This window comes from Phyllobates terribilis, unplaced genomic scaffold (genome assembly GCF_046119375.1).
Source record: "Phyllobates terribilis strain yellow unplaced genomic scaffold, ASM4611937v1 Scaffold_1__5_contigs__length_1240528914, whole genome shotgun sequence".
NCBI lineage: Eukaryota > Metazoa > Chordata > Amphibia > Anura > Dendrobatidae > Phyllobates > Phyllobates terribilis.
In genome coordinates, this window is record NW_027362761.1 from 1179638934 (window position 1) to 1179659987 (window position 21054).

The 21054-nt window shown below is 47.2% G+C and overlaps 1 protein-coding gene across 1 annotated transcript in view; it reads left to right on the plus strand.

Annotated features, from left to right (window-relative positions):
• LOC141163746 (nicotinamide N-methyltransferase-like) overlaps positions 1-21054 on the plus strand; it is a 55797-nt gene that overhangs the window by 26917 nt on the left and 7826 nt on the right. The gene's annotated exons all lie outside the window — the stretch shown is intronic.

Genomic DNA, 21054 nt, shown 5'->3' on the forward strand with positions numbered 1-21054 from the left:
CTGCCAAATCATGATCAAATCATCGATTCGATATATCTTCTAAACCACCTAATAGATGTAAGAAAGGACTTATGTAAAGAATATATGAAATCAGATTCCCACCATTACATACTATATATAGATTAGCAAGTGATGGTGAATAATTTCCCCCCAAAGCACATCCGCAAACCTGGAAGAAAAAGGAGTCATGAAATGAAAAAAATTATTTTTCAATAGAAACCTGATTACAGTAAGAATATTATGACATAAAATATTATAATATTCTTTAAACCTCTTAAAATGATAAGTTAATGTACAGAGGGATAAATCATGAGGAATGGAAGAATACAATAAGGAAACATCAGAAGTAGCCCTAAAAGAGTTATTTCCGTATTTTTCGGACCATAAGACGCACTTTTTTTCCACCAAATTTGGGAGGAAAATGGAGGGTGCGTCTTATGGTCCGAACATTGCGTACCTGCGGTGGTGGTGGAGCGGGATCACGGGGCCTGCCTCCTTCAAGAACAAAGCGGCGGTGATGGTGGCGGTGGCAGCAGCAGCAAAGGAGGAGGAGGTGAGATGCTGCGGGTGTCTTTCTGGGGGCCGGCGCGGGTTGGACTGGATGCGGGCAGTGTCTGGCTGCCGGCCGGTGAGCGGCGCAAGTTTCCTGTGTGCGAGGCCATCTTCCTTAAGCTGTGATCCAAAAGAAAATTTCCTGTAGATCACAGCTTCAGGATGATGGGCACGCACACCGGAAACCTGCGCCACTCACCGGCCCCAGCCCGCAGCCAGACACTGCCCGCATGCAGTCCAACCCGCGCTGTCCCCCAGCCAGACACCCGCAGCATCTCACCTACTTTGCTGCCACCACCACTGGTCCCGGTCCACAGGCAGGCCTCGGTGGCACGCAGCCAGGCCCCGGTCCCCAGGCTGGCCCCAATCACCAAGCTACGGCCACCAGCCAGGCATCGGGCCTCAGCCAGGCCCTCAGCCAGGCCCCCAGCCCTCAGCCAGTCCCTCAGCCGGGCCCCAAGCCCTCAGCCAGGCACTGGGCCACAGTCAGGTCCTCAGCAAGGCCCTCAGCCAGGCACCGGCCTCCAGCCAGACACAGGGCCCCAGCCATCTCTTCTGCTGCAGCCACCAGGTTCCTGAGGGAGGGAACGGAGGACCCTGCAATCCTGATCCACCGCAACTCCCCAAGGCTGGAGCACCGGATTCCTGAAGGACTCTGCCTTCTGTGACCCTCGCTCCACCACCCCCCAGGTAAGATACTGTACCTATTAAGACTATAAGATGGACCCCCATCATATAAAAATATTTTTTTCTATATTCCACCCAAAATTTGGGGTGCATCTTATGGTCCGGTGCGTCTTATAGTCCGAAAAATACGGTAATCCAAGCAATTTTTTGAACAGTATCCAAGAGATGTTTGATATCTCGTATATGACTAGCATTGCGTTGCACCATATGTTGGAGCAGGTCATCCACCCATGATGATAAGTGTTTAGTGAGGGACCCTATTCCGGCTACTATGGGGTGTAGTGGAAAAGGAAATTGAGCTTTATGAGTTTTTGGTAATGCATGGAATATAGGGCTGATTGGATCTTCAATCAAGAAATAATCCTTGTGTTTCTAAAAGTCCCAAATACAGACTTTAATGCAGCGGCTTGTGGCATTACTGTAATGGTCCGGGGTGTGTTTTGGCCGACCATGTACCTCCCCCAGGTGACTGGTCACATGACTGTGACATTGCACAGGTCCTGTGCACACAGAAGGTCTGATCACATGACTGTGACATCACACAGGTCCTGTGCACACAGAACGTCTGATCACATGACTGTGACATCGCACAGGTCCTGTGCACACAGAACGTCTGATCACATGACTGTGACATCGCACAGGTCCTGTGCACACAGAAGGTCTGATCACATGACTGTGTCATCAGCACAGGTCCTGTGTGTACACTAGAAGATATATAAACCCTGGTAGTTTTGAGACAGGGTGTGAAAGGCGTGAGGCCTGTTCCCGTGTGGGACACCATTAGTATGAGGCCTAGTGAGGCCTAGTGAAGCCTGGTGAAGCCTGAAAGGCCGAGGCTGGATCCTTATGTGTAAGCGATGCAAGTAGCCTTGGAGGGCAGAGGCTTGAAAGACAAGAGTCCTGAAAGGCAAAGGCTGGATGTTAAGTGTGAATACATACCAGTAGTCTTTGAAGGTACGAGGGCTGGAGACCCCCATCTGGGAAAGCCTTGAAGCCACAGCTGTGGCAGAACAAAACCGTTAGGGACCCGGCAAAAAGGTTAAAGCGGTGTGTTATATGGACATTGTTATAGTTACTTTGCTGAAGGCTGTAACTGGAGCCAAGTGGGCATAGTTGCCACTGGAAAGGCTCATGGACATTATATGTGTAAAATGTCGGCGAGCCACTGAGTTGGACTGTGTGATAAGCATTTATGAAGTATAATAAACTGCTGGATTGTGAAATACTGGAAAACGTGGCTGGTGTGCTTTAATTGACCCGGTGCAGCGAGTGTCCCCCAGCATGATGACTAGCGCTGCCTTACAAGACCCTCAGATAGGATAGCTTCCAAATGTTGTTTAACGATGTTGGTGAGATCATATGGAACATGTAAATATGTAGTGGTGTATAGAGATGAGCGAACCTTTCTAATTTCGATTCTGTTCTGATCTACAAATTTTCTAAAGTTCGCTGAAGAGTTCGCCGAACAGGTCAACAAGCAGACAAAAAAGCTCAAATTAGAGGCAGACACCAGGAAAAGTAGCATCAATTGACTCACAGTACAATTTTTTTAATGGCACAGCAGCCGTCAGCCACGGGCCGTGCATGAGGTATCAGGGTCTGGGCCAGCGAGGTGGTTGAGGGATTGGTGTACACCGGCTGTCCTGGGAACCTTGATAAAACATGCAACAGCTCAAACTGCTCTTCTGCTCAGCCACACTCAGGTGGCACAAACATTAGTTTCTGAGTACTATTTATAGAAAAGAATTAAAAGGTAGCAACACAGGTAGTTGACTGAAAGTAAGTTCAGGCTTGCCAGTCTGGGAGCCCTACTGCTACAGGCATCACACATGAAGAAGACCCAACTTGGAGTCTCCACATTTCAAAAAATTAGGGGAAGACACCACCAAACTGGCATTAATTTTACCAAAATAGAAACAGTATTATGGGGACTGACACATCTTTCACTACGGCCAACCCACCAGATGGAGACCCAACCAGGAGTCTCTACATTTCAAAAAATTAGGGGCAGACACCACCAATGTGGCATCAATTTCACTAGAATAGAAATAGTATAATGGGGACTGACACCCCTTCCACTACAGGAAACACATCAGATTGAGACCCAACCAAGAGTCTCCATATTTAAAAAAAATTAGGGGCAGACACCAAAGTGTCATCAATTTCACTAGAGTAGAAATAGTATAATGGGGACTGACACCGCTTCAACTACAGCCAACCCACCAGATGAAGACCAGACCAGGAGTCTCCACATTTTAAAAAATTAGGGGCAGGCACCACCAAAGTGGCATTAATTTATCTAGAGTAGAAATAGTATAATGGGGACTGACACACCTTCCAATATAGCCAACCCACCAGATGGAGACCCAACTAGGATTCTCCACATTTCAAAAAATTAGGGGCAGATACCACCAAAGTGGCATCAATTTTAACAGAATAGAAATAGTTTAATGAGGACCGACACCCCGTCCACTACAGGAAACACACCAGATAGAGACCCAACCATGAGTCTCCACATTTCAAAAAATTATTGGTAACATCAGCAGCAGTAGCAACGGCAGACACAGAAGCCATGACAAAGATGTCACAGACTGCAATAACGCAAGATCAATGCAGCACACTAAAAACTACACCATCGCCTCCTCTGCACAGTCTGCGATTGAAGTACAAAGGTCCTTGAAGATCCATGACTTGTTCATCTTTATGAAAGTTAGGAAGTCTACACTTTCAGGGGACAGCAGGATGCACTTATCCATCAGGACACCACCAGCAGTGCTGAAGACACGTTCTGAGAGAACACTGGCTGCCGGGCATGATAAAACCTCCAAGGCGTGACAGGCGAGCTCAGACCACTCTTCTATTTTTAAAGGCCAAAATGTAAATGGGTCCAAACCCTCCGATGGCAGTCATTCACTACGTGTCATACTTGTACACTGTTGTGCTGGTGAACGAGCTGGTCTAAAAAATGTGTGAAATGACTCAGAGAAATTGCTTCTGCCACTTTCGCTGCTGCTAATGTATTTGCGTTGATGAATTAATGTTACTGAGGTTGGAAGTCTACAACTGTGATGCACACTGTGCCTCAATGCTGACTTGGGGAAAACCATTTTTAAGGTTGTCTATAAGCTTGTTTCGATACTCCAGCAAATCTGGCAAAATTTACTTTTGTATCGTGGATCTAACAGAGTGGCAACTCAGTAGTCAGCACTATTTTGAATCCTAACTATACGGGGATCATGTTGCAGATAGAGCAGCAAGAAGGCACTCATGTGTCGGGCTCCTCCATGAGGTCCAAGCCCATGGTGTGTTGGTTGCGGGGTAACACTAAAGCTTGCTTCCTCCGCCCCCTCCCAAAACCCATGGACAACAGAGGGAGGATCTTTATCATCTTCATCTCCTGACTGTTGCGCGCCCATCACCTTTTCCTCCTCATCCTCCTCCATTTGTTCCTCGGCTCCTGCACCTGCACTAAGAGTTTGTCTGGTACCACGAGCCCCCCTCATTTGCTGTAATCCACCCTCCCTTGGCACCCGCTTGTGCGATGGCAGTCTGGAACGCAAAGATATTGTTATTCTTTCTGCATCCTCCTCTTCCTCTGGGACCACCATCTCCTCCTGCAGACTATTAAAATTGTGCTCCAGCATGTAGATGACCGTAATAGTGATGCTGATGATGGCATCGTCAGCGGTAACCATCTTTGCACCCTTCTGCACAGTTTCAAATTAGCTACTGAGGTCCTTTATCTGAGCCCACTCCACAAATGTGATTTTCACCATGTCCGTACAGCGTTGGCCCAGGCTGTACAACATGATAAACTGAATCATGGCTCATCGCTGCTGCCACAGTCACTGCAACATGTGCAGAGTGGAATTTCACCATGGCAGCACATCGCATATCAGCCAGTTAACCTGTATGGCCAAAGACCTCTGTAGCAATACAAGTCGATGACCCACAGGGTGCGACTGGCGAAAGTGAGCGTGCTTTCTGCAGCAGTGTATCGAGGCTGGGATAGAGGCAGAGTAATTTCTGGGCCACAAGATTGAGGACGTGAGCCACGGAAGGCATGTGTGAGACGTTCCCCTGACGTACAGTCGCCACCAGGTTCACACTGTTATCACACACGGCATTCCCTGGCTCCAGGTTCAGTTGAGCCATTGCTCAAACTCGGCCTGGATAGCTGTAAACAACTCTTGAGCTGTGTGACTGAGATCTACATGGCATATTCATTTTAAAACTGTTTGATTGTGGTGAGCCCTAGCTGCACAGTACAGATGTGGGGGGATTCTCTCTGCGCTGTTGGAACATGTGTCTCTTAAGGCACAGATTGAGTGCGCAGGTGGAGGCACTAGAGGAGGGGGAGTAGGCAGGAGCAGTGGAGGAAGTGGAGGAGAGGTTTGTCCCTCAAGCCTTTGGGATTCCATGACTTGTGGAGCAGCCCCCCCCCCTTCCCCCACAGCCACCAGAGTCACCCAGTGCCTTGTCAGTGAGATGCAACACCCCTGGTTATACTTGCTCGTCCAGGTATCAATAGTGAAATTCACCCTGGCAGACATAGATTTTTTTCGGGAACGGGTGATGTGATGTTGTTCGTGACATGCTGGTATAGAGCAGGCACAGCTTTCTTAGAGAAGTAATGGTGACTGAGGAACTGGTACTAGGGGACTGCGGTGACCATCAGCTTTCGGAAACTGTCTGTATTCACCAGGCAGAAAGGCAGCATTTCCATGACCAACAGATTGGAGATGGAGGAGTTCAAGCTCTTAGCTTTGGCATGTGTAGTACGGCAAACTGCTGAACTGTGAGAGAGGTGCAGGTGGAGATGTTACAGTGGATTGAGAATGATATGGTGTGCTCGGTGGTACAAAAACAGCAGGCATGTCCACTTCCCTAACCGCTGACAGGATTTCACTCACCCTGACTGGAGTGGGTAAACAAGTGGAGGTTCTACATCCAGAGACCTGTGTGAGAACACTTGGCATGGTGACGGAGGAGGAAGAAGCAGCAAATGTGGTTGATGGGGCAGCTGTTGTTTGGTGAGGCCCTCTAGTTTGCATTTTAATGCAGTGAGATTCCCAGACTAACGCATGTTGATTGCGCATGTGCTGTTTTATGCTTATAGTAGCCAAATTATTGCAATTTTTCCCTCTACTGAATCTCTTTTTGCAAAGTTAGCAGATAACATGAGTTGGGTCATTTTTTGTGGTGTTAAAAAAGGCCAGGCTAGGCAACTCTTGCCGCCCCTGCGAACTGCAGATCTGCGACTGCTGCTGGCCACAGCCACAGTTATGACTGAGGATGCAGTGCTTGTCGTGGTTGAATAACTCCGTGTCTGAACAGGAGGCAGCAGCGTAACCTCTTCATCTGCCTTCTCCTCCACCTCCTCTGCTGAGCTACTCAGCTGCGGGGCTCTGGGCTCACACCAAGTGGGATCTCCAACCTTTTCATCATCATCTCTGTTGTCCCACTCCTCGCCCTGAGAATCACCCTCTTCCTCTTCCTGCCCTGAAAGCATAGCAGCACAGTACAATCCCCCTCTTCGGGGGTTAACGTTTGGTGACAAGGGTTTGGATTCTGCTTGACACTAGTTTGTCCGGCCAAGGATCAAACTGAAAAAATTTTGGCCATCGGTGCAGATGCTTTCCTCCTCTTGAGTCTGTAAATCTTTGGAGCAGACTCGCCTATCTGTGGTTCCCCACAGTCAGTTGGTCGGTTGGAGAGTTGTGACATGGTGGAAAACAAGGGTAATTGTGGTGTCACCTCTAAGGACTGTACTGTGTGTGATGTTGAGGTGGAGGAAGAGAAGGAGAGGCCACTTGATGCAGCACTTACCATCCACTGCAGCTCATGTTCTTTCTGGTCCTCATCTACAAGGCGTACCGCTGTGTGGCTGCCAAGGAAAAGGAGTGGAGTAGCCTGTTCAGTAACAGAAGTTATCAGTTGTCTTTGGATAGGACGTGACAGTGTTTTTTCACAAGTGCTTTCGCTAACATTACCACCTACCCCACATACACCAAGTCTATTTCCCCTTCCACCATGACCTCACTTTTTCCCACTCATGTTGGATGTACCCTTCCTCTCTTGTAACCAGCTGTTTCAGAACTCCAGGCCCACACATGTCAGTCACCTGTCACTAAATTACCACTCAATATTTATTTGCTCAGACAGTGCGGCTCGAGCATGCAATCAGCAACAAAAGTTTAGATCTTAAATGTAAACTCCTGGAGGGAGCAGAATCACAGCATAAAACAATTACAGGCTCAGATGTGGCCTGTTTTATGTAGCACGGTGGTAACAGAAAAAAATGTATTTTGTACTTTGGAGCCCTGGATAGAGCAGAATGTCAGTGCAAAACAATTACAAGCTCAGATGTATTAGAGCTTCAAAGGTGTAGTCCTGCATGGAGCACTATATCTGCAAAACGGAATTCTATGGTGAAATGTGGCCTGGTGTCTCTGTCTGGACCACACTATTAGCAAAAACTATTTATCTGCTGGAAGGTTGATTTCATAGCCACACTGGATCATATCCATCTGAACTATCTGACTTACAAGCAACTGCCTAGCTAACTCTCTCACTATCCGGGAGCAGCAGCAGGATCAACCTCTCTGTACTGTTACACTGTCAAAATGATGCTAAAAGCTCTTTATATGGAGAGGGACATGTGACTTCGGCAGCCAGTTACACGAGCCCTTGTGTCTGGATGTTGTGGATGGTTCCTGGGCCCTGATTGGCTTGCTGGAATCTCCACACATTAAGTTAAGAAAAAAAAATTAAGAATAACAGTCGGCTGCTCCTTTCACCTCTCTCCACCAACTCCCCTCTTCAAACACAAACCCCCGCTCATCACACAGCATCACTATCCTAGCCAAAGTCCTAAAATATACACTAGTGGAAACGCGATTATTTACCACACTTTGGCCGACTTTTGCAGATTTTGAGTAAAATCACTCGGGGGTCTAATCACGAATCCGAATGTGCAATATTCATGGCAAACTTGAAATTGGTGAATTTTTTCCGAACATGTTCACTCATTTCTAGTGGTATCCGATAAGAGACATGACTTCTCGTTTATGTAGGTCTTAGTCCAAAATGACTAATGATCTCCCTTTATCAGAGGGGCGTATTATGTTGTTCCCATTGTGAGATAATGCATGAAAGGCCTGCCTATCATCATGGCGCATATTACACACCACCTGTTTTTTTGACTCAAGAAAATTTTTTATTTCTCTTTCAAGAATATTTTGTTAAGCGTCCATAGCAGGAACTCATGCTGCTATAGGATAAAAGTCAGGATTCGGTAATCTGTATCGACTAATAGTGGATTGTAATTGTGTGGAGACAACAGATTCATGTTCTAAGTCAATTAAAGTAAATGTAGAAATTTGATCAGGAAGTTCCATATGTAAGGGAATTTTCCAAGAGTATTCATTATCAATTGCATCGGAATTAGAATTGTTCTAATTCCGAGCCAATTCCGAGCTTATTCTGAGCCACCAGGGCAGCATAACAGCAGTGGCTCAGTGGTTAGCACTGCAGCCTTGCAGTGCTGGGGTCAGTCCTGGATTCAAATCCCACCAAGGACAACATCTTCATGGAGTTTGTATGTTCTCCCCGTGTTTGTGCTGGTTTCCTCCGGGATCTCCGGTTTTCTCCCACATTCCAACGACATACTGATAGGGAATTTAGATTGTGAGCCCCGATGGGGACAGTGATGATAATGTCTGTAAAGCACTGCGGAATATGTTAGCGCTATATAAAATAAAGATTATTATTCTTATTCTTTGATTCAGTTGTATAGAAATGCCTCTTCACGGTAAGTAACCATATAAACTTAATTATGTTCTTAACAGTATAAAACAGATTGGCTCAGGTTGTAGAAGTAAAATTCAAACCTTTTTCCAATAAGTCTATTTGGGTTGTAGAAAAAATATGTGCAGACACATTGATGACCGTGAATGATGATGACTCCTCAGTAGTGGTATCTATTTGCGGCATCGCATTGAATATCTGCATTTTGCGTTTGTGTTTGCGGTCAACTCAGTGGCTCCAGTGTTTTTTGAAAATGAAGTATTGGTGATGTTCTGGATGTGACAGGAGACATTCCGTTATGTACTAGCAAAGTTAAAGCTGAAATCAGAGATATCTGAAAAGCTGTCTGAAATATCATTTTCTGGAGACGTGAAGCTGACTTTCCTATTAAATTTACCCATAGAATTTGAAGGAGTTTTTCTGAGACTCAAACGAGGTTTTCCAACTGTTTAATAGGAATAAACAGAATCTGATTCATAATCACAACAATTCTGTTCAAATTTACATTTTTTTCATACCATCAATAGTATCCTCAATCAAGTTGATTTTCTTATGTAGCTTGTTGGTATATGTCATATAATTTGAATCATTAGACAAGTCTTTGATCCTTCCAATCAGAGTGATTCACTTTGATGCAACGTACTCTGTCAATTGATACTTTCCAAAAAATACTGCCATGTGGACATGGCCTCCTTCAGGGCATTACTGCCCTTACTGGCGTATGTGGCCCAGTGAACAGAGAGGCCCAGACGGGGCCTTCCCTCTGCTCACCATGCCCCAGCGAACTGAACTTGCGTCCTCAGACACAGGTTCACATTAAATCTATTTTAGTAGACTCCCGCATGGCAATAGTTAACAGCCACCAGCCAATTAAGGCCAGCGGCTGACATTAGCGCGCATGTCGATGGCATATGACGTCACTGATGGCCTGTGACTGGCTGGCGTCCACTCCTCAGATCGACGAAGGAGAGTGGTCGCTGGAAAGGAAGCAATGTAAGGAGAACTTTTTTTTTTACTGTTTTTGTAAAGCCGCAGCATGGAGATGACATGGGGGCACAATGGAGACATGGGGGCAGCATGGGAGATGACATGGGGGCAGAATAGAGATGACATGGGGGCAGCGTGGGAGAGGACATGGAGGCAGAATGGGAGATGATATGGGGCACAATGAGAGATAACACGGGGGCCGAATGGAGATGACATGAGGGCAGAATGGGAGATGAATTGGGGGCACAATGGGAGAGGACATGGGGGCGCAATGGAAACATGGGGCAGCATGGGAGATGACCTGGGGGCCGAATAGAGACATTTGGCAGAATGGAGAGACATGGGGCAGAATGGCAGATGACATGGGGGCAAAATGAAGACATGGGGCAGAATGGAGACATTGGAGCACAATGGAAAATTATATGGGGTCACAATTGAGATATGGGGGCACAATGAAAGATGACAAGGGAGCACAATTGGAGATGACCTGGGGACAGAATGGAGACAAATAGGGGCAGAATGGATAGACATAGGGCGGAATGGATAGACATGGGGCAGAATGGGAGATGACATGTGGGCAGAATGGGAGATGACATGGAGTGGGGGCAGAATGGGAGATGACATGAGGGTAGAATGGGAGATGACATGGGGGCAGAATGGAAGATGACATGGGGGCAGAATGGGAGATAACATGGAGGCAGAATGAGAGATGACATGGGGGAAGAATGGGAGATGAAATGGGGGCACAATGGAAGATGACATGGGGGCACAATGGAAGATGACATGGGGGCACAATGGAAGATGACATGGGGGCACAATGGGAGATGACATGGCGGCAGAATGGGAGATGATATGGAGCACAATGAGAGATGACATGGGGACACAAAGGGAGTGGACAAGGGGGCACAATAGAAACATGGGGCAGCATGGGAGATGACATGGGGGCAACATGGGAAATGACAAGGGGGCACAATGGAGACATGGGGCAGAATGGACAGACATGGGGCAGAATGGCAGATGACATGGGGGCAGAATGGAGACAACATGGGGGCAGAATGGGAGATGACATGGGGGCAGAATGGGAGATGACATGGGGGCAGAATGGGAGATGACATGGGGGCAGAATGGAGACATGAGGCAAAATGGAGACATGGGAGTACAATGGAAGATGACATGGGGGCACAATGGAGATATGGGGGCACAACGGGAGATGACATGGGAGCACAATGGGAGATGACATTTGGGCAGAGTGGAGACATGGGCGAAGAATGGGAGATGACTTGGGGGCAGAATCGGAGATGACATAGAGGCAGAATGAAAAATGACATGGGGGGCAGAATGGAGATGACTGGGGGACAGAATGGAGACAAATTGGGGTGGAATGGGTAGACATGGGGCACAATGTAAGATGACATGGGGGTAGAATGGGAGATGACATGGGGCAGAATGGAAGATGACATGGCAGAATGGAAGATGACATGGGGGCAAAATGTGAGATGACATGGGGGCAGAATGGGAGATGACATGGGGGCAGAATGGGAGATGACATGGGGGCAGAATGGGAGATGACATGGAATAGAATGGAGATGATATGGGACACAATGGAAAATGACATGGAGCGCAATGGAAGATGACATGGGAGTAGAATGGGAGATGACGGGGGGGGGCAGAATGGGAGATGACATGGGGGCAAAATGGGAGATGACATGGGGGCAAAATGGAGAGACAACATGGGGGCTGAATGGAGATGACTTGGGGACAGAATGGAGACAAATAGGAGCAGAATGGTTAGACATGGGGCAGAAAGGGAGATGAAAATACAAATGCACAGGCAGCCAGCACTGCAGCGACTCAGTCCTTGTGCAGAGACTCCAGAAGCTCGACCTTATCAGCTGGTGCAATCAATTTTACCATCGGGGGCAACTTCCTCCAGAAACAAAGTAAGTCACAATTCATACATGAAGAAAGCGAGGTGGCTCACCGATGTAATAAAATCTTCTTTTATTCCATTTCCATTAAAAATGCAGGGAAGCGGCACCTTTTGCGGACGACGGCCGTTTCACTTGTCTATTATGCTTCCACGGGTCCAGGCATATGGTCATGGAGGTGTGCAGGGGTTAAAATAATCCCAACCCCACCCCTTAGACCAAACAGCCATACAAAATGTTTCAACAAAAAATACACAATTAAAAACAATGGTTTTAAAAAAAATGTTTTTTCTTTTACAAAATATTCATGGAAACATCATAAAAATACTGCCATGTCTAGCTTGTCGTTTAAGCCGAGAGGTCCCTGGGCATTAGTTCGGAGGATCCATTTCGCCTCCCTCTGTAAGAGGATCCTATTGTGGTTTCCTCCCTTGCGTGGCAGTTCCACTTTTTCTAATCCTATGAAGCGCATGACTTCAGGATTACCCCTATGCTCAGTGCGAATATGCTCTATTAACCTTTTAGAGCCCTTACCTGAAAGGATTGAATTGAAATGCTCTCTGAACCGTGTGAACAGGGGTCTAATTGTTTTACCTATATAGAACCTTCTACATGGGCAAAAAATTGCATAAACCGTGAATTTGGTTCTACATGTAATCAGATCTCTGATCACATGGTGTACCCCTCCAAGTTCTATTTGCCGGGCATTCTCATGAAAACTACAAAAATTACAAGTACCACATTTGTGATTGCCCGTGATTACTGATTTATTTAACCAATTCCTCGCCGAGTTACCCTCTATGCGATTCTTTACCAGCCTGTCTTTCAAATTTGGTCCCCGGCGGTAAGTAATCAATGGGTTTCCCACTCCCACCTGGAAATCCCTGTCTGCAGTGACAAGATGCCAGTTTTTAAGAATTGCTGATCTAATTTTTTTATCCATAGGACCAAACTTAAAATTGAAATTGAATCTCTTAGACTTATCGGTATTGTCCTCATTTTTTGAGGGATTTAATAACGAGGTCTGAGGAAATTGGCATACCCTTTGATAGGCATTATCTATGATATCGTCTGGATATCCTCTTTGTTTGAACTTCATTTTCAGATTTCGTGCTTCCTTTACAAAGGAGGCAGTATTGTTATTAATTTTTCTCAAGTGTAAAAATTGACTGTAGGGTAGAGATTGCTTCATGTGTAAAGGATGCGCACTCTGATAGTGAAGCAGTGCTTACAGGATGTGGGTTTTGAAAAAGATTCCGTGGATAGATTGCCATCCACAATTTTAAGTTTTACATCCAAAAAATTAAATTCCGTGTTTCCAAACACTGAGGTGAACGACATGTTCATGTCATTGTCATCATTCAAATACTTGACAAAGGAGTCAAAATCACTCCTATTGCCTGACCAGACAATGAAAATGTCATCCACAATCGGACCTAGAATTTAAGGAATTGGGAGAAACGGTTACTACTGGAGAAGATGAATTTTTCTTCAAAGGAAGCCAGGAACAAATTAGCCAGAGCGCAAGCTGCCGGGGTCCCCATCGCTGTCCCAGTGCACTGAACATACCACTGGTCCATAAATTTGAATGAGTTGAGACTAGTGTTGAGCATTCCGATACTGAAATATTGGGTATCGGCATTCCGATACTTAATTCCGATACTTTTATAATATCGTATACCGGAATCGGAAGTTCCCATAATGCAATGAGCCAGTTTCATTTTATTCAGCCAATGAGGATCCTAAGAAGTGTGGGCACATCATGTTAGGCATGTAGGCATCTTAACTAATGGCATGAATGTGATTGGCTGCTGAAATGATGTCATGATGCACTATAAAAGCCGCCGCCGCCATTTTGAGCTCACTCTGCTGTGAATTCAGTTAGGGATAGGACGCTGTTGTTCTGAGGGACAGTTTTAGCTACCTATTTGGTCTATTCTGCTTTACCCAAGCTACTTTATAAATTGCTGTGCCTTGCAGCGATAGTGCACAGTTCTCTGTGCTGTTCACCGCTGTCTGCAAGGTCTGTGTGTGTGAGTGCAGCTCACCCTGTAGTGTGTGCTTCAGCCACGTCTGGTTATAGTGCACTCAGTGTGTGTCACTGCCTCATACATTGTCCTTTTTTGCTAATTCATAATTTTTCCTGATATCTCCTATTAGTGTGGTGGTTCCATCCGTATTCAGCTAAATTGGTTCCAAACACACTATATAGGAGTAGATAGAGAATTTTTTTTTGTCTTGCAGCGCTAGTGCACAGTGCTCTGCATCTGTACTGTTCACCGCTGTCTGCAAGGTCTGTGTGTGTGAGTGCAGCTCACCCTGTAGTGTGTGCTTCAGCCACGTCTTGTTGTAGTGCGCTCAGTGTGCGTCACTGCCTCATACATTGTCCTTTTTTGCTAATTGAACATTTTTCCTGATTTCTCCTATTAGTGTGGTGGTTCCATCCGTATTCAGCTACATTGGTTCCAAACACACTATATAGGAGTAGATAGAGGAGCCTTTCTGCAGCATTGTGCCCTGCAGCCCCAGCCAGATTAGTATTAGCCTATTTTTTGTAGCCTCATCTATTGCATTGTAGGTTACCTTCCTACATTGTAATAGCTACAAAAAGTTTGTGATACTATCGGTATTACATCTTTTGGCACATCCAGTGTCTTTTTGTGACAAAAAAACCTAAATAAAGTTCACCAAACACTCCACTTTACAGTTGTGTAGGCCACATTAGCTCATATTAAAGTCTAGTCCACACTTTATAAAATTAGTGTTTCTTATACCTGTTAGCAGCTGTTCAGGAATAAGCACACTAAGCCCTTAGTACTTTTCTGCCTATCTTTATCAGTCTACCAAGATGAAGAAGGCAGGGAGTAAGGCATGTGGTCGTGGTCGTGGGCGTGGAGTTTCTGCAGGGAGAGGACGTGAGGATTCTGTGCCTGCAGGGAGAGGACATGGGGACTCTGTGCCTGCTGCGGGCACCAGTGACTCAGCATCCCCCAGTTTTACCAGGGAACAGTCCTTTATGCGCAGCTTTGTAGGAGCTAGCCGTACCCCACTGCTGCGGGAGGACCAAATTGAAGCCGTTGTCAGATGGATGGCAGCTAACGCATCAACTTCAATTAGTTCCAGATCCTCTCAGGTCCTGAGCACTGAAGAGCACCCCTCTGTCTCTTCACCACCTGTCAAATTGCCCAGGCAGTCAGAGAGCCCTGGACAGGAGCCATCTCTACTTCTGTTCTCTGAATCTCTTGGCTTGGAAAGAGGGGGCCAGCCAAGCAGAATTTGAGAATTTGAAGAAGAGGTAGTATGCAGTGATGCGCAACCGTTTTGTCTCTCTGAATCTGAAGAGGCTGGTGGGCCAGTGCCTATGGTCAGCAGCACACCTCAGTACGCATATGATGATGAGACTCAGGTGCCACTTTCTGGTGCGTACTGTGCTGTCGAGACTACCCAGGAGAAGCAGTTGTTTGAAGAGGCTGGTGTAGATGATGAGGTCCTTGACCCATCATGGAGTGAGGGACTGGAAGGTGGTGGGAGCAGCTCTGAGGAAGAGATTCCCCGAACGGCCCAAAAAGGAGGGAGAGGGAGGGGGCAGACTTGGTTGCCTGTAGCCTCCACTTCAGCACCCATTAGGAGCATGGCTCTTCCAAAATCCAAAGCGGGCGCTCCCAAGACTTGCAGTGCCTGGTCCTTTTTTGACACAGTTGCAGATGACATTTGCTTTGTCAAATGCAAGCTGTGTAATCAGAAGGTGAAAAGAGGGAAAAGTGTCAGCAACCTCAATACCACAAATATGTGGAAACATGTGCAGACCAAGCACGTGGTGGAGTTACAAAAACACACTGAAGACCTAGGCCAACCTACAGCGCCACCTACCACCTCTTCAGCTCGTGTTGTAGCCTCTTTCTCCAGCTCACACACAGCTGGTTCGGCTTCCTCACAGGATCGCCATGGAAGAATCTCTGGCACTGTTGTACAGAGACACAGTGTAATTCCACCCACAGCACCACTTTCCCTGTTATCCTCACACTCCCAGGCCAGTCAACAGCCATCGTTAGCACAGGCATGGGAGAACAGGCGCCCATACTCGGCAAACCACCCCTGAGCACAGGCTCTGAATGCTGGCACTGCTAAAATACTGGCCCTTGAAATGCTATCATTCAGGCTGGTGGAGACTGACACCTTCCGTAACTTTATGGCATTGGCAGTCCCACAATACAACGTGCCCAGCCGCTTTTATTTCAGCAGGCAAGCCGTCCCTGCCATACAACAGCATGTGGAGGGAAAAATTAAACATGCGCTACAAAACGCCGTCAGTAGCAAGGTCCACCTGACCACCAACACGTGGACCAGTAAGCATGGACAGGGACGATACCTTTCCCTCACTGCCCATTGGGTAAATGTTGTGGAGCTGGGTACAGATCTTGAGAGTGGCGCTGTACGTGTTCTGCCAACTCCAAGGATTGCAGGAATCCAGTCTGTACACATTGACTCCTCCTCATACTCCAGTTCCTCTGAATCAGCGCTGCAGGAGCCGTCACGGTCTACCTCCACATCGACCCGTGAACGGTTGGTTACCTGTTATGATGACCAATATGAGCACAGCCGTGGCCAAACGTCAACAGGCCGTATTAAAATTAATTTCTTTGGGGAATCGAAGCCACACAGCGCAGGAGCTCTGGAATGCCATCAAGCAGCAGAGCGACGTGTGGTTTGTGCCAGCGAATCTCCAGCCAGGCATGGTAGTGTGTGACAATGGCCGAAATATGGTGGCAGCTCTTGGCCTAGGCAACCTCACTCACATCCCATGTCTGGCACATGTGCTCAACTTGGTCGTGCAGAGTTTTTTGAGGGACTATCCGGATCTTGATGCACTGCTTCACAAGGTCCGTATAGAGTGCGCTCACTTGCGGCGTTCCAGCAACGCAAGATCGCGCATTGCCGCTCTGCAGCGCCGATTACGTCTTCCGGAACATCGCATCATATGTGACCTACCCACCAGGTGGAATTCAACGTTACATATGTTGGAGAGGTTGTGTGAGCAGCAGGCAGCAGTAATGGAGTACCAGCTGCAGCAGGCGCAAACAAGTCGCAGTGCGCGCCATTCACACTTCACCACCACTGAGTGAGCCTCTATGAAGGACATTTGCCACGTTTTGCGTGCCTTCGATTATTCCACGTGGATGGCGAGTGCAGATGATGCACTAGTCAGCATGACTATCCCCCTTATCTGGGAGGAGGTTTTGGAAGAGGTGGAGGATGAGGAGTCACAAATGCCATCTGCTTCTCTACAGTACAGTCTGCGCAACGTGGTTCCTCACAAAGGCCTAGGCAGGGGACACTTTGTGAGGAGGATGAGGAGGAGTCAATGGAGGAGGAAGACATCTGTCCAGAGGAGGGAAGTACACAATGCTCTTGTAGTCAGTATCTAGAGCGAGGGTGGGGTGATGCAGAGCAGGCAGAGATCACGCCTCAAGCAGTGGACAGCGTTTCTTGGCCAGTTGGCAGTCTGCAGCACATGGTTGATTTCATGCTGCAGTGCCTGAGAAACGACCGCCGCATCGCCCACATTCTCAACACGGCTGATTATTTGGTGTCCACCCTTCTAGATCCTCGCTACCGGGACAACTTACAAAGCCTCATAACACCGCTGAACCGGGAGCATAAAATGCAGGAGTACCAAGACGCACTGGTGCATTCCATCATCTTCTCCATTCCAACCGAGAGCAGTGCTGCTAGTGCTTTACAAAGCAGCTCAGTGCGTCGAGGCAGTGGAGGAAGATCTGCACAAAGAGGGAGCAGAAGCAGGGCCTCAGCACAAGGCAAGACCAGTATGGCCCAAATGTGGCAAAGTTTTGTGTCCCCGCCACCACAAATGTCTACACCATCACAGACGGCTCCAGTCAGCAGGAGGCAACGTTTCCGTCAGATGGTGACAGACTATATGTCTTGCCCTCTCAGTGTACTCCCAGACGGCTCTTCTCCCTTCAAGTTTTGGGTCTGTAAGCTGGATACATGGCCAGAGCTTAGCCAGTATGCATTGGAGGTGCTAGCTTGCCCTGCTGCTAGCGTATTATCGGAACGCGTCTTTAGTGTCGCAGGTGGTGTACTAACAGACCGTCGCATGCGACTATCCTCCGATAACGTTGACCGGCCTACTTTTCTCAAAATGAACAAGGCCTGGATCTCTCATGAATTTGCTAAACCTCTTCCAGAATAAATAATTGGTTGGCAACAGTATCCAGGTCTCCTGTTGTGTTCATGTTTCTACCACCTGAACTGTAATCCCTGAGCTCCAACACCGCCAGTTGGCACTCAGAAGTGCCGTCTGCACAGTCAGCACTTGCTGCCATGTTATTGGGGTTCAGTAATGTCAGCTGTTCCCCTGCTGTGAGTCCGGCAAATTCTCCTGCTCTGTCCACATTCTCACTACTACAGATTTTAAAGTTGCTCCAATTACACCTCTGGCTCCTCTGTTTTCAGTATTATCCCTGAGCTCCAACACCACCAGTTGGCGCTCAGAAGTGCTGTCTGCACAGTCAACACTTGCTGCCGTGTTATTGGGGTTCAGTAACGTCAGCTGTTCCCCTGCTGTGCGGACGGCAATTTCTCCTGCTCTGTCCACATTCACACTACTACAGATTTTAAAGTTGATCCAGTTACACCTCTGGCTCCTCTGTTTTCAGTATTATCCCTGAGGTCCAACACCGCCAGTTGGCGCTCAGAAGTGCTGTCTGCACAGTCAACACTTGCTGCTGTGTTATTGGGGTTCAGTAACGTCAGCTGATCCCCAGCTGTGTGTCCGGCAAATTCTCCTGCTTTGTCCACATCCACTGTACTACTGATTTAAAACTTGCTCCAATTACACCTCTGGCTCCTCTGTTTTTAGTATTTACCCTGGGCTCCAATACCGCTAGTTGCTGCTCAGAAGTGCCGTCTGCACAGTCAACGCTTGCTCCAGTGTTATTGGGGTTCAGTAACGTCAGCTGTTCCCATGCTGTGTGTCCGGCAAATTCTCCTGCTCTGTCCACATTCACACTACTACAGAATTTAAAGTTGCTTCAATTACACCTATGGCTCCACTCTGTTTTTAGTATTTACCCTGGGCTCCAATACCGCTAGTTGCTGCTCAGAAGTGCCGTCTGCACAGTCAACGCTTGCTCCAGTGTTATTGGGGTTCAGTAACGTCAGCTGTTCCCCTGCTGTGTGTCCGGCAAATTCTCCTGCTCTGTCCACATTCACACTACTACAGATTTTAAAGTTGCTTCAATTACGCCTATGGCTCCACTCTGTTTTTAGTATTTACCCTGGGTTCCAGCACCGCCAGCTGTTTCCCAGCATTGTCTTTGGCACGGGTACTCCCTCCTGCCCAGCCTGGTTCCAGCATGTCAGCTGTTTCCGGGTAGTATCAACGTCACTTTGCCTCCAATGCGTTGTCCTGTCGTGTTGCGGTCGGGTTAGCCGACTCTATGGTGCCTGCAGTTTAGGTGACTCCTATGTGGGCTGCGGGATCTGGCAATGAAGGCTGGTTCAATAGTGCCAATTGGACAAGTACCCCCTGTAGGACTGTGGGTTTTGGTAACTGCGGCCAGCTCGCGGCCTTGCAACTTTTTTTTACATGGGTACCTTCTGCTACCCATCCGGGTTCCAGTACCGTTAGCTGGTTCTCGGCAGTGCCTTTGGCTTAGGTGCCTCCTTCTCGGTATCCAAGTTCCACCAACGTCTGCTGGTCCTTGGTAGTGCTTTCTGGCACAGGTACCTCCTGCTTAGTAACCGAGTTCCAGTACCGTCAGCTGGTCCTCGGTAGTTCCATTTGCTCTTGTACCTTCTACTACCCATCCGGGTTCCAGTACCATCAGCTGGTCCTCGGTAGTTCCATTTGCTCTTGTACCTTCTACTACCCATCCGGGTTCCAGTACCATCAGCTGGTTCTCGGCAGTTCCTTAGCCTTCTTGTACCTTCTGCTACATTTCCAAGTTCAAGCTTTTTGAAATGGTTCTTGGTAATCACTCTGGATCTCCCTGACGAAGACTCTGAAGACGAGAACCCTGAAGACCAACCTGAAGAAGACGAGGACCCCGAAGACGACGACCCTGAAGACGAGGACCCTGAAGACGACAACCCTGAAGACGATGACCGTGAAGACCACCCCGAAGAAGACGAGGACCCCGAAGACAACGACCCTGAACACGAGGGCCCTGAAGACCACCCCGAAGAAGACGAGGACCCCGAAGATGACGACATTGAAGACGACGACCCTGAAGACAAGGACCCTGAAGACCACCCCGAAGAAGACGAGGACCCCGAAGATGACGACCCTGAACACGAGGATGGGCAGAACGAAAGGTGTAATGTTCAAACTTTTATAGATAACAACTACAGGAATGCCTGTCACAAATAAGAATATGATGAAGAAGAAGAATATGAAGAAGATGAAGAAGTAGAATATGAAGAAGAATAATAGTTGAATAAGAAGAATATGAAGAATGTAAAAAAAAAAAGAATAATAGGAAGAAGGTGAAGAAGAAGAAGAAGATGTAGAAGGTGAAGAAGAAGTTGATGAAAAAGATGCTGATGCTGAGGATGATGAAGGAGAAAGTGTGGGAGAAGTAAAAAAGAAGGTGAAGAGCATGGAAGTAGTGAAACATAAATATCTGACAAAATATAAAAAAGCTTAACATAGTCAATATTTCCGTAACTCCGAACGTCTTAAAAAAAATATTAATTCCTGCTATTCAATTTGATTGGGCTAAACCTCTATGCCTTTATTGTCTCCCCCAATACATTCTACATTATTCTTAGTTGTTTTCCTTCATGTAGAATTAACCTACAAGGAAAGAAAGGGTTTATTTTTATTCCAATATTTCTGTCCCATTGACTTGCATTGGTTTCCGGTATCGGAATCGGCGATATCCGATACTTTTTGGGTATCGGCCCGATCCAATCCGATCCGATATTTCCCAATATCGGAAGGTATCGCTCAACACTAGTTGTGACTCAAAATAAATCCTATGGATTCACACACAAACGATATAAAATTTTGACTCCTGTTTGTGTGGGAGAGGATGTTGCTAACAGCCCCAATATTTTGATGATG